Genomic DNA, 9,642 nt, shown 5'->3' on the forward strand with positions numbered 1-9,642 from the left:
AACAAGACCAATGGTGAAGTATAATGGGAAAAAACCATCACCTGTGATGCCAGAGTACCATGTAGGCAGACGTTCATGTCCCAGTTGTGCCATTTTCAATTCAGCTCCCTTATAACACTCTGAGGAAAGTGGCAGAAAATGATTCAAGTGTTTTGTCCCCTGCTACCCACATGGGTGACACAGAAGTCTCTGGACCCTGGCTTTGCCCTATCCCAATCCTGGCCATTAATGCCATCTAGCTGATGGAAGATCTCTCTCTCTCCCCCCAACTCCATCTCTGTAACTATGGATTTCAAATAAATAAACCTTTTTTTTAAATGGTTGTGGATAGGCTAAAGTAAGATACACTTCATTAATCTGCCGATTGTTCTTGGCTTCAAGTTTAAGTTCTTGGCACTATTCATAGTCTACTTGAGAAATCATGTTCTTCTCAATACACCTTGTGATTACAGAAAATTGTCTCCTCAAGCTTACACAAGAACTTTCAAATGTATATCCAAAGCATGTTCCATAAAACTTAACAAACTGATCAAAGGATAATACTTACCTGGATGCCTTGTATGTTGCTTATTCCATAAGCATGTCCTCAACAGAAAGAAGATTTGTGATTATAAAATTCACCAGAAGCAATTAGTTGCATTTTATAATTTGTCCCTCTAAACTTACTCTATTCCACAAATCAGTGGCAAGTAGGATTAGTTGTGTTTATACAGCATTATTTGGGACAACACTGCAGGATAGCTACAGCTGTTCCCACACCTGTCGACTAAATTTGAATCCAGCATCATCTTCTGTGCAGGAAATGATTAGTTCTCCTTAGTTTCCATCCTGTGATCAGACATATGTCTAACAATGACATAACGGAGTCTGTAATGGCATTTGCTCATCTAGAGTTACACTATATGAAGAGTGTGATCCCAGAGGCTCAGGCCTGCCTGCCTATGAGCTCATGAACATCTGTGATGTGTGTTAGGGACTAAAGCAGCCAAAACACGTTCCTTAAGGGAAAGTGAGCCATGTTCCTCTCTATAGGAGATCCTTGGATTCCAAGGCAGAAAAGAAATAGCTGACAGGGCTTCACATCTAATAAAAATCTTCAGTCACACCTTCCACTGAGCTGCTGAAATGACCCAAAAAGAGTGAATTTTTTCCTCTCCAAATTAAAATAAAACCATCTTCAGGTCCAAAAAGGAATTGGAAACAAAAACCAATCATGTGTTTTGTGAGCTAAGTTTCCAAGATTTCAAAAATCAAGATGAAGATCATGATGAAAACCAATGAAGAAAGCATACCTAAAGCATGCCCCAGAACAGATTAAAGAAGCCAGCACGAGGGTGGGAATGGGGAGAGGGGTTGGTACTTGGAAGTCAGTGGAGCAGGACTACACCCCTACAGGGAACTCTGTACTCAGCAGTGAAGGACAAAGGCAGGGAAGTGTTGGCATGAACTGTATTAATCACAAGCAAATATTCTTTGAGTTCCTAAACCATGAAATGAGAAATCAGGTTTGGCTGTTGAAATCAATACTTGATGGGGGTAAGGATCATTTGTTTTCCTTTTCACAAATATATGATCCTTGGCTGGCTGGCTGGCTGGTTAATTCAGCAGTTTCGGGCTTGATACTTTTACTGAATCCCAATGCTTGGGATTCAGGATTTTCATGGCCTGGTTAGTGACAAACCTCACAAAAGAAAGCTTTCTTTCACAATCAAAGATTCTTCTGCAAATCTGCAATGGCTGAACAACCTTCTTTAGAAGTATGATGGTCTTTTGTGAAATATAAGACTGTGATTGAGGGTGTTTGGCCCAGCTGTTAAGGGGCTTGTGTGCTCTATGTGTGGGTTTGGTGACCATTTCCTAACACAGGAGGCTTCCTGCTAATGCTGGCCCTCAGAGACAGCAGTGATGGCTCAGATATTTGGGTTCCTGACATGCATGTGGTCAACTTGGACTGAATTCCAAGCTCCTGTTTCAGAGGAGCCCAGTCCCAAGCACTTCAGGAATTTGGGAGTGAGCCAGCAAATAGAAGCTCGCTCTTTCCTTCTTTCTCTCTTCCCCTGTCTCTAAATATTAAATATATATACATTTATATGATAAACAATATAAGCTGACAAACACAATTAAAATGAAAAATGTTCTATGTGACTCTAAGCCTGTTACTCAATCTTTCTGAGTTTTGCTATCCTGACACTGAAATGAATGGCCTGTAGTACTATCCATTAGATGCAGTTGTTGCAACAATGTCATAAACTCCTAGAAATGTGTAAGACATGTAGCGAATGCTCAGTAAATATTATCTGTAGTTAACATTATCACCTGCTCATGAAATATTTGCAATGGGACTGACAGAATGTATGAATGTGCGTGTGTGTACAAGAGAGAGAGACCGAGAGCATACCACTTAACAAGAACTGAGAAAAATGATATTGGATCTTAAGGAAGACTAAGAACTAAAACAATAGTAAAGCAGTAGGATTTAGTGGGTCTTAACCTGACCAGAGTGGCTAAATATCTTTGAAAAAGATGAAGCAAGAACATGTTATGCAAATTAAAGAGGAGGAAAGTCATTGGAAGACTCAGTTTACTAATATCAAGAAACTCAATGTGATTTAGAATATGTAATATTTTTCTTTTATTTTGGAGGAGAGAGAGATTTCATCTTCTAGCGTACTCCTTAAATGTCCGCAAAGGCCATGCCTGGACCAGGTAGAACCTGGAAGCTGTAAACTGAATCCGCATGAGTGACGGGGACCCAGCTACCCAGCCCATCACTGCTGCTGGCCAGAGTGTGTTTTAGGTGTTTGGGTTTTCCTTGAGACAGTGATGTGGTGGTAAGGACACAACACTCTGCTAGAGCTATGTGCCATCAATATTAACTTGCCTACAGATGGAAAGAGTTGTCAACTGTGCAGTTTTCAAGTTGCAGGGGAAAGGACACAAACTATAAGCCTCAAATGAAAGAGATCTGGCCAAGAACACGAATCTGTACCAACATGTTTCACAAGCTCTCCATTCCTGCTTGGAAGTCTGTGCTTTCCTGCACGGAGGCAGGGGGCTGGGTGGAGGCTGTTGGGCAAGTTGCTGAATCCAGTGCAGTAGGATCAGAAACTGAGCAATTTCCTGAGCAACAGTACAGACCTGATACACAAAGGAATATCCCCAAGTGAGGAGCAAGGGGTGTCCTTGCTGTCAGTCATTGCTTCCTTCAGAGAAAAAATTGCCTGAGAGGCAGAATTCAATGCTTACAAGCAGAGCAGCTCTCCAAAATCTGATTATGAGCTCTTTAGGCTTTCAAAATTATGGTGACTTACGAAGAACAGCCACAGAGTCCGCTGTGGATGTAGAATCAAGCTCGGTGGAATCCCCTGGGATGTAAGGCCATTCAAGTGCAGATCCTTCAAATCCACTGCCAAGTTACTAACCCATCTGCAGTTAAAACAATTTCCTAATTGTTGTCGTTTTGTTTGACTCATGCAGAATTTTGTGGTTAATACAAAGTAAGATCTCTCTTAAAATTACAAAGGTTGCAAACACACCATAAAATGAGAAAAATCAAAAACAATTTCAAGTGTCTCCTTTCACAACCATCATAAAGGAAGCATGATGTGTTTGATTTTGTCAGTTTCATCACAAATTAGTCCCCAAAGAGCTAGACATTAAGGCAGGGCCGATGGCACCACCATCCCTTCCCTGCTGCGACAGGCCTCACTAATCCATCACAGAGCTGTTGCTTCCAGATGAAGCATTCCAGGCACCCACCCATTCACCAGAGATGTTGTGCAAGTGAGGGTACAATTGAGAAGGATCTGGAAATCTCTGAACTTGGAGCAAAAACAGCTAATAATGGTACTCTAGAAAGAGCGTAAGAACACTTTGGAAAGAACACTAGATTAAGATGTTAGTTATCCACCCACAGCAAGTACCAGAACCTCTTGAACATCTTGTTTGAACCTATCCTCCAAAACCTAGAACCAATCCTGTGGCCAGCAATCTAACAACTGCACAGATTTCAGTATATCTAGACGCTGGCATGCTTTGTATTGGTTTAAATGAAAAACATAATTCAAAGTATATTGTTGAATGAAAAAAGACAAGAGAAAGAATACACATGTGTGTATGATATACTTACACACAAATAAAGCACGGAGCTTTTCTGAGGATAAAATCCACAGTGAAGCTTCCAGAATGACAGATAGTCATGTCAGCACAGAATATTGGGAGAAAGATTCAAGAGGAGTCTGATCATATGTAATGTTGTGATTTTTTATGTGGAAAACATATTTATGTATTGCATCATGAACACTTAAAAGAAAGATAAATTAGAGCTCCTGTGTAAATCAGTAACTGAGCTGCATAGATCATGACAGTTTCAAAGCACTCAGAAATTCTTTGGTACTTCTCCTTCAGAGATGGGACTTAATTCTCCCCCTTCAAGTGAGGAGGATTTGGTTGATTTGCTCCTAGAGAATCGAATATCACAAAAGAATGGGATGTTCCTTCCAAGACCAAGTTGTAAGATCATTGTGGATGCAGCTGCTCTCTTGGTCTCTCCTATTCTCTCTCTCTCTCTCTCTATATATATATATATATATATATATATATATATATATATATATATATATCCCCTACTTGGGAGGAAGCTATCGAGAAAAAGCCACAGCCTCCACCAGCAACCAAGCAACCACAGCTGTGACCTTGGAACATGATCCCTTGGCTCCAGCCAAACCCTCCTCTGAAAGCCCCCTGGCCCAGCAGCTCCCTGAGGCACCAGCACCATGCAGATTCCTGTCCCACAGAAACTGCGAGACGTTAAATACCGTGTTGTTTGAAGCCTCACAATTTGGGAGTAGTTTATTGCATAATAATAGATAACCAATCCTTAAATTGGTTAGACTGTTTGGCTCTTAGGATGAAGTTATGTTTCCAACCTGGAGTGCACAAAGGGTTTTGGATAATAGTAAACACATCCAGAGGGGGCTGCAACAACTGCTCAGGAGCTAGGAGTAGTCAAGGTGTTAGACTAAAATCCCCATTTTCAAGGCTCTCACAGTGACTAGCCACAGAAACTCACATTGTATTACGGGAAAAAAAATTGCTGAAGATCAAATTTGCTCCTGCATGATAGCAGCTGCCAAAATTCTACTATCAATCCTGCTCAAAAATGCTTGTCTGAAATTTCTGATAAACAGGTTGGACAAACTTGAAGACTTTTAAAAAATGCACACTAAGATGACTGTTGTCAAGGTATTGAAATTAAATCTGAAATGTTCCCCCATAAAATAATAGGTTAAAAGGGTGATGGACATGTTAATTAGCTAGGCTTAACCATTCCAGATTGTATATATGTATTTAAACTGCACAACCCATAAGTGTATCAATTTTTGGCTTCTCAATTTAGAATAATATTACTAAAATTTATTTAAGTGTTTCTGAGTTCTGCCCACAGAGGAATTTTGCTTTTGCCTTCCAAATGCATGCTTCCTGAATTACATCCACAATTTTTAAGTGTTTTGCTTTCATTAACTTTTATTTATTTGAGAAGCAGAAAGAAAGTTCCCATCCAGTAACAAATGTCATCAGCATCTGGAGTAGACTGAGATGAACCTAGGAGACGAAACGCAGTGCAGTCTCCCATGTGGGTGATGGTAAGCCAATTACTTGAGTCACTTGAGCCATCAGCAGTGCATTCCAGGGTTTGCATTGTCAGGAAGCTGGAATAGGGAGCTGGAGCCAGGAATCAAAGCCATACAGTCCAGGCTAAAGGGCGGCTCTTACAGCCACAATGTGCAGGCCACAGAATGGCTAAAGATGAGGTTACAATGGGTTCTCAATCTTAGAAATATGGGATTCACATACCGCATATGTGAACATTGGCTATGATACTACTGTGTGTTTGGATTACTGGTGATTTGATTTTCTTTATTGTCATTCTCCTCTCCAATGTTCTGCCACAAATGTAAATTAGCTTTAACAGCAAAACAAATGTCAATTTTTTTTTCATTTTCTACTTACTAATCAATTTTTAAAGACATGTTATTTTTGTTCATATCCAAGACTCTGTTTCTACTGAGTCCCTAGCTCTATTTTTACCCATTCCCACAATGTGCTTCACTTTGGTCAGTGTGACCCCAAATGCTTGTCACAGGAGGGACAAGTGACTGGGTGAACCCTGTGGTAGATTCATGTCATAGTACAAAAAAATGTAGAATTTTATTATATACTGAAAAAATAACCTGTATTTTGAAATCTTTCTGAGGCTGGCATCTTCTATATTGCTTCTAAGACCCAGACCTGGTGATAGAAAGTAGATTGGACACCTGGCCCTTAGCTGTCTCATAGCAGGCTTTGTTTTGGCTCCTTTCTGTGTCCCAGAAGTAAGATTCCAGGCAGCTTTAAGAAATCAGGCTATTCCTGGATTAGAGCCAAATCTGCCAGCCGCTTTGCCTCAGCTCTTATACTGTAACTTCCAGCTTGATCAAAACCAAAGACCACATTGAATCTGTCCATCCTTATCAATTTTCCCTTCATCCCATTTCTCATTCTCAATCTCCTCACTCCTTTCCATGGCCACCAGGCATGGCCCTGAAGCCACAATAATTTCCAGAGTTTGGGTAGCAGTCATATGCTCCTATGCCTCTTGCCATACAGCCAGCATGGCCCTGATTTACTGAGGTCCTCCGTGCTCATCCAGTCCTCTCCCTACTTCCATCTCTCCCCTGTGTCCATGCTACAGCAGGCCAAGGCTGGATTCCACCACGTAACACTCAATACCTCTATCTTTCCAAAAGGCATCTCTCCCAAACATGGCTCCACAAAAATCCACCATTCCGTCCAACATCTACACATGTGCTGAGTGTCTGTAAGTCAAGATGCTGTCCTTAGTGTTGGAACAGACACCGAGAACTGATATTCAAGTAAGATAGGCAATTAATAGATAATGGTGTTAAGGAGCTAAAAACCCTTCCAGAGGCATTAGAGAAAGGGTACCTTAAGTAGTAGCACTGAGGAGTGGCTAACCTAGACTAATAAAAGGAGAAGAGGGCTCGGGAAGATTTCTCAGAAGAGTTGATGCTTGAACTAGAACTGAAAGCAAAGTGGAGGATAAAAAGCTAAGCAGTATGCGCCAGTACCTGCATGGCATCCACTGAAGGTCTAGGGCTAAATCATGACACAGTGGAGAACATCCTGTGGAAAGACCAAGCAAGGTACAACACTGGTCTCTGATCTTTTTATAAAGCTATCAATGCAACCACATGGGACCCACTCACACAACCTCATTTAACCTTAAATATCCTCCAAAAGTCCACCTCCAAATCCCAAGAACATATTAGTTTGGAGACTTGATGTTCAGTGTTTTTTGAGCAGTACATTCAAATGCTAAAATGAGTTCAGGGCAAACTTGTGAGATGTTGCATGTACAATGGAGTTGGGACCAGAGGAAGGAAATACTTACTGACAAAAGAGGGCCCAGGCTTCGAAGGCAAATATGACACTTACCATTGCACATTAGACAAGTGAATGAGCTTGCCGGAGTCTCAGTTTTCTTGTCCCAGGAATGGGATCAGAAACACCAACAATGTATTATTGTTTTCAAGATTAGACAGCAACATCTGCATACGTTATATGTGTCGTGGTATTAGCCATAAAAATGTATGAAGCCTGACTTTAACGATGTTCACTTTCATTATTTTCTAGTGTAGCATTACGCAACACTTGATTCCATAAAACAGAAACCATGTTTCCATGGACTCTGCCAAAGATGCTGGATGTGTGCACAAAAGCTGAAGCAGGCACAAATGAAGAGGAACAACAGATTGGTCACTTCAGATCCACGTTCCTTATAAGGCAGAAGCAAAGCCAGACTACAGGGAAAAGGCCTCATTAGTTAACACCAGGTGACTTCCAGTTGCTTCTTTTATGTCAGGATTAAAGTAAAAGGGACTTCATTATCCTGCCTGGTTGAAAAATTGGCTGGTTATCTCTCTAATCCTGATTTCTCAGGTCAGATAAACAGCTTAGTTTTAGTTTACTGATGTGGAATTTGAGCATGAGTGACTCTGTTTTATTTTTAGCCAAGACATTAGGAAGCTAGTATATTAGTTCAGCCTAAAAAATGGCCTCCTCTAATTTTCATTTAATGTAATATTTTCACATTCAATTCAATAGTTAAAGGAACTAAAACACAGAAAGGTTGATTAACTTCAAAAAGTAATACTGTTAATGAGTGGCAAGCTTGAATTGGCCCGGGACCGTATGTCCAGTTCTACAGAGCTCTCCACTATACCTAGAGCCATCACAAAGACCAGATTGCATGTTGCAGCCCTGGCTGATGCCTGCTTTGTTCAGGGATCCCTTTTCTTTATTCAAAGGGTCCCATTCAGCAGGCACCTAACTGCCCTGGAAGAAAGACCTTGGGAGCAGCTTGCAATCTCCATATCTTAACCAAGGTTTTCCCCAAAGCCTTATAAGAAAGGACCTTCACAGAAACCTTGACCCTCAGTCCTGCAAGTTCCAGAGAAGACTAGGTCAGTAGGTATAAAGAAACCTCTACCCTGTCCTTGGGGATGGCAGGTGCACTTAGAGCTCACTCTTTTATTCCCCACCACCACCACCCCCAAATGTGGAGTCAATGAAGTCAGGGACACTGTCAGATCTGGATCAGATCCTCAGATCTGGTCTGAGTCAAATCTTCCACAGTCGGAGCCAATACAGAGTAGGAAGCATCCTGTTTTTTCTTCTGCTGAGAACAAAATCCTTAACACATCTTGTAATTCTTCCCAGTGAGCTATAGCCACAGTGCTTTGGCAAATTTGTAAAAAGACAGAACATATTTGATGGAAATCAGAGCAGCTGTTATTCACTTCTAATTCACCTAGGGCAGGAAGGGGAGATGCCACACCTGTTCCCCCTGAGAGCATTCCCACCTGCAGACACACCCTGGCCGACTACACACAGGACAGTTCCTCTTGCTAAACACCCAGGGAAGGGACTGCAGAAAGGGTTCTTCCAAAAACATTAGGGATACACAGGAGACTCAAGGCATCATAATTATGATCCAGCCTCAATACACAGAGGGATGAGAGAGAAAGAACAGAGGAGCAGTCACATTTATATAGCATCCATCAAGTGCCAGATACATGCAGTCACAATGCCCCCATAAGACTTACCTTAGCATAACTTATTGACACATTGACTAACTAAGAGAAACTCAGGGAGCGCTCTTATGTAGTGATAAATTCCTCCACATTATTTTCCCTGCAGTGGAGTGTCAGTCTGAATTAACTCATCAATTATTTCCTAGGATCTTTCATCCCCACCTGGTCAGAAAACAGTGATGTGACTGGCCCAGCAGGTCATTTTTTCCCTCTGGACTATCTCTTCCTAAAGGGACTAGCCTAGTGATGGCCAAGAAAGCTTCTTCTGTTGAGAAGCTATGATGTTTTAAACTTTCTGTTCCCTTGATCATGAAAAATTTTCTTCAGTTGGCACTGGAGGGCAAATCTCCCCAGCGAGTCCTCATTCTCACGCCTGTAAAGTGCCTTGGGTGTTACAAGCAGTGGGTCTGGTTGCGGTTCATATCCTGGGAATGGAATCAACTCCAACTGATTAGACTGGGAGATACAGCCTTGCATTTGAGTGACA

This window comes from Ochotona curzoniae, unplaced genomic scaffold (assembly GCF_017591425.1).
Source record: "Ochotona curzoniae isolate NIBS_2020 unplaced genomic scaffold, NIBS_Ocur_1.0 scaffold_3208, whole genome shotgun sequence".
NCBI classification, from domain to species: domain Eukaryota; kingdom Metazoa; phylum Chordata; class Mammalia; order Lagomorpha; family Ochotonidae; genus Ochotona; species Ochotona curzoniae.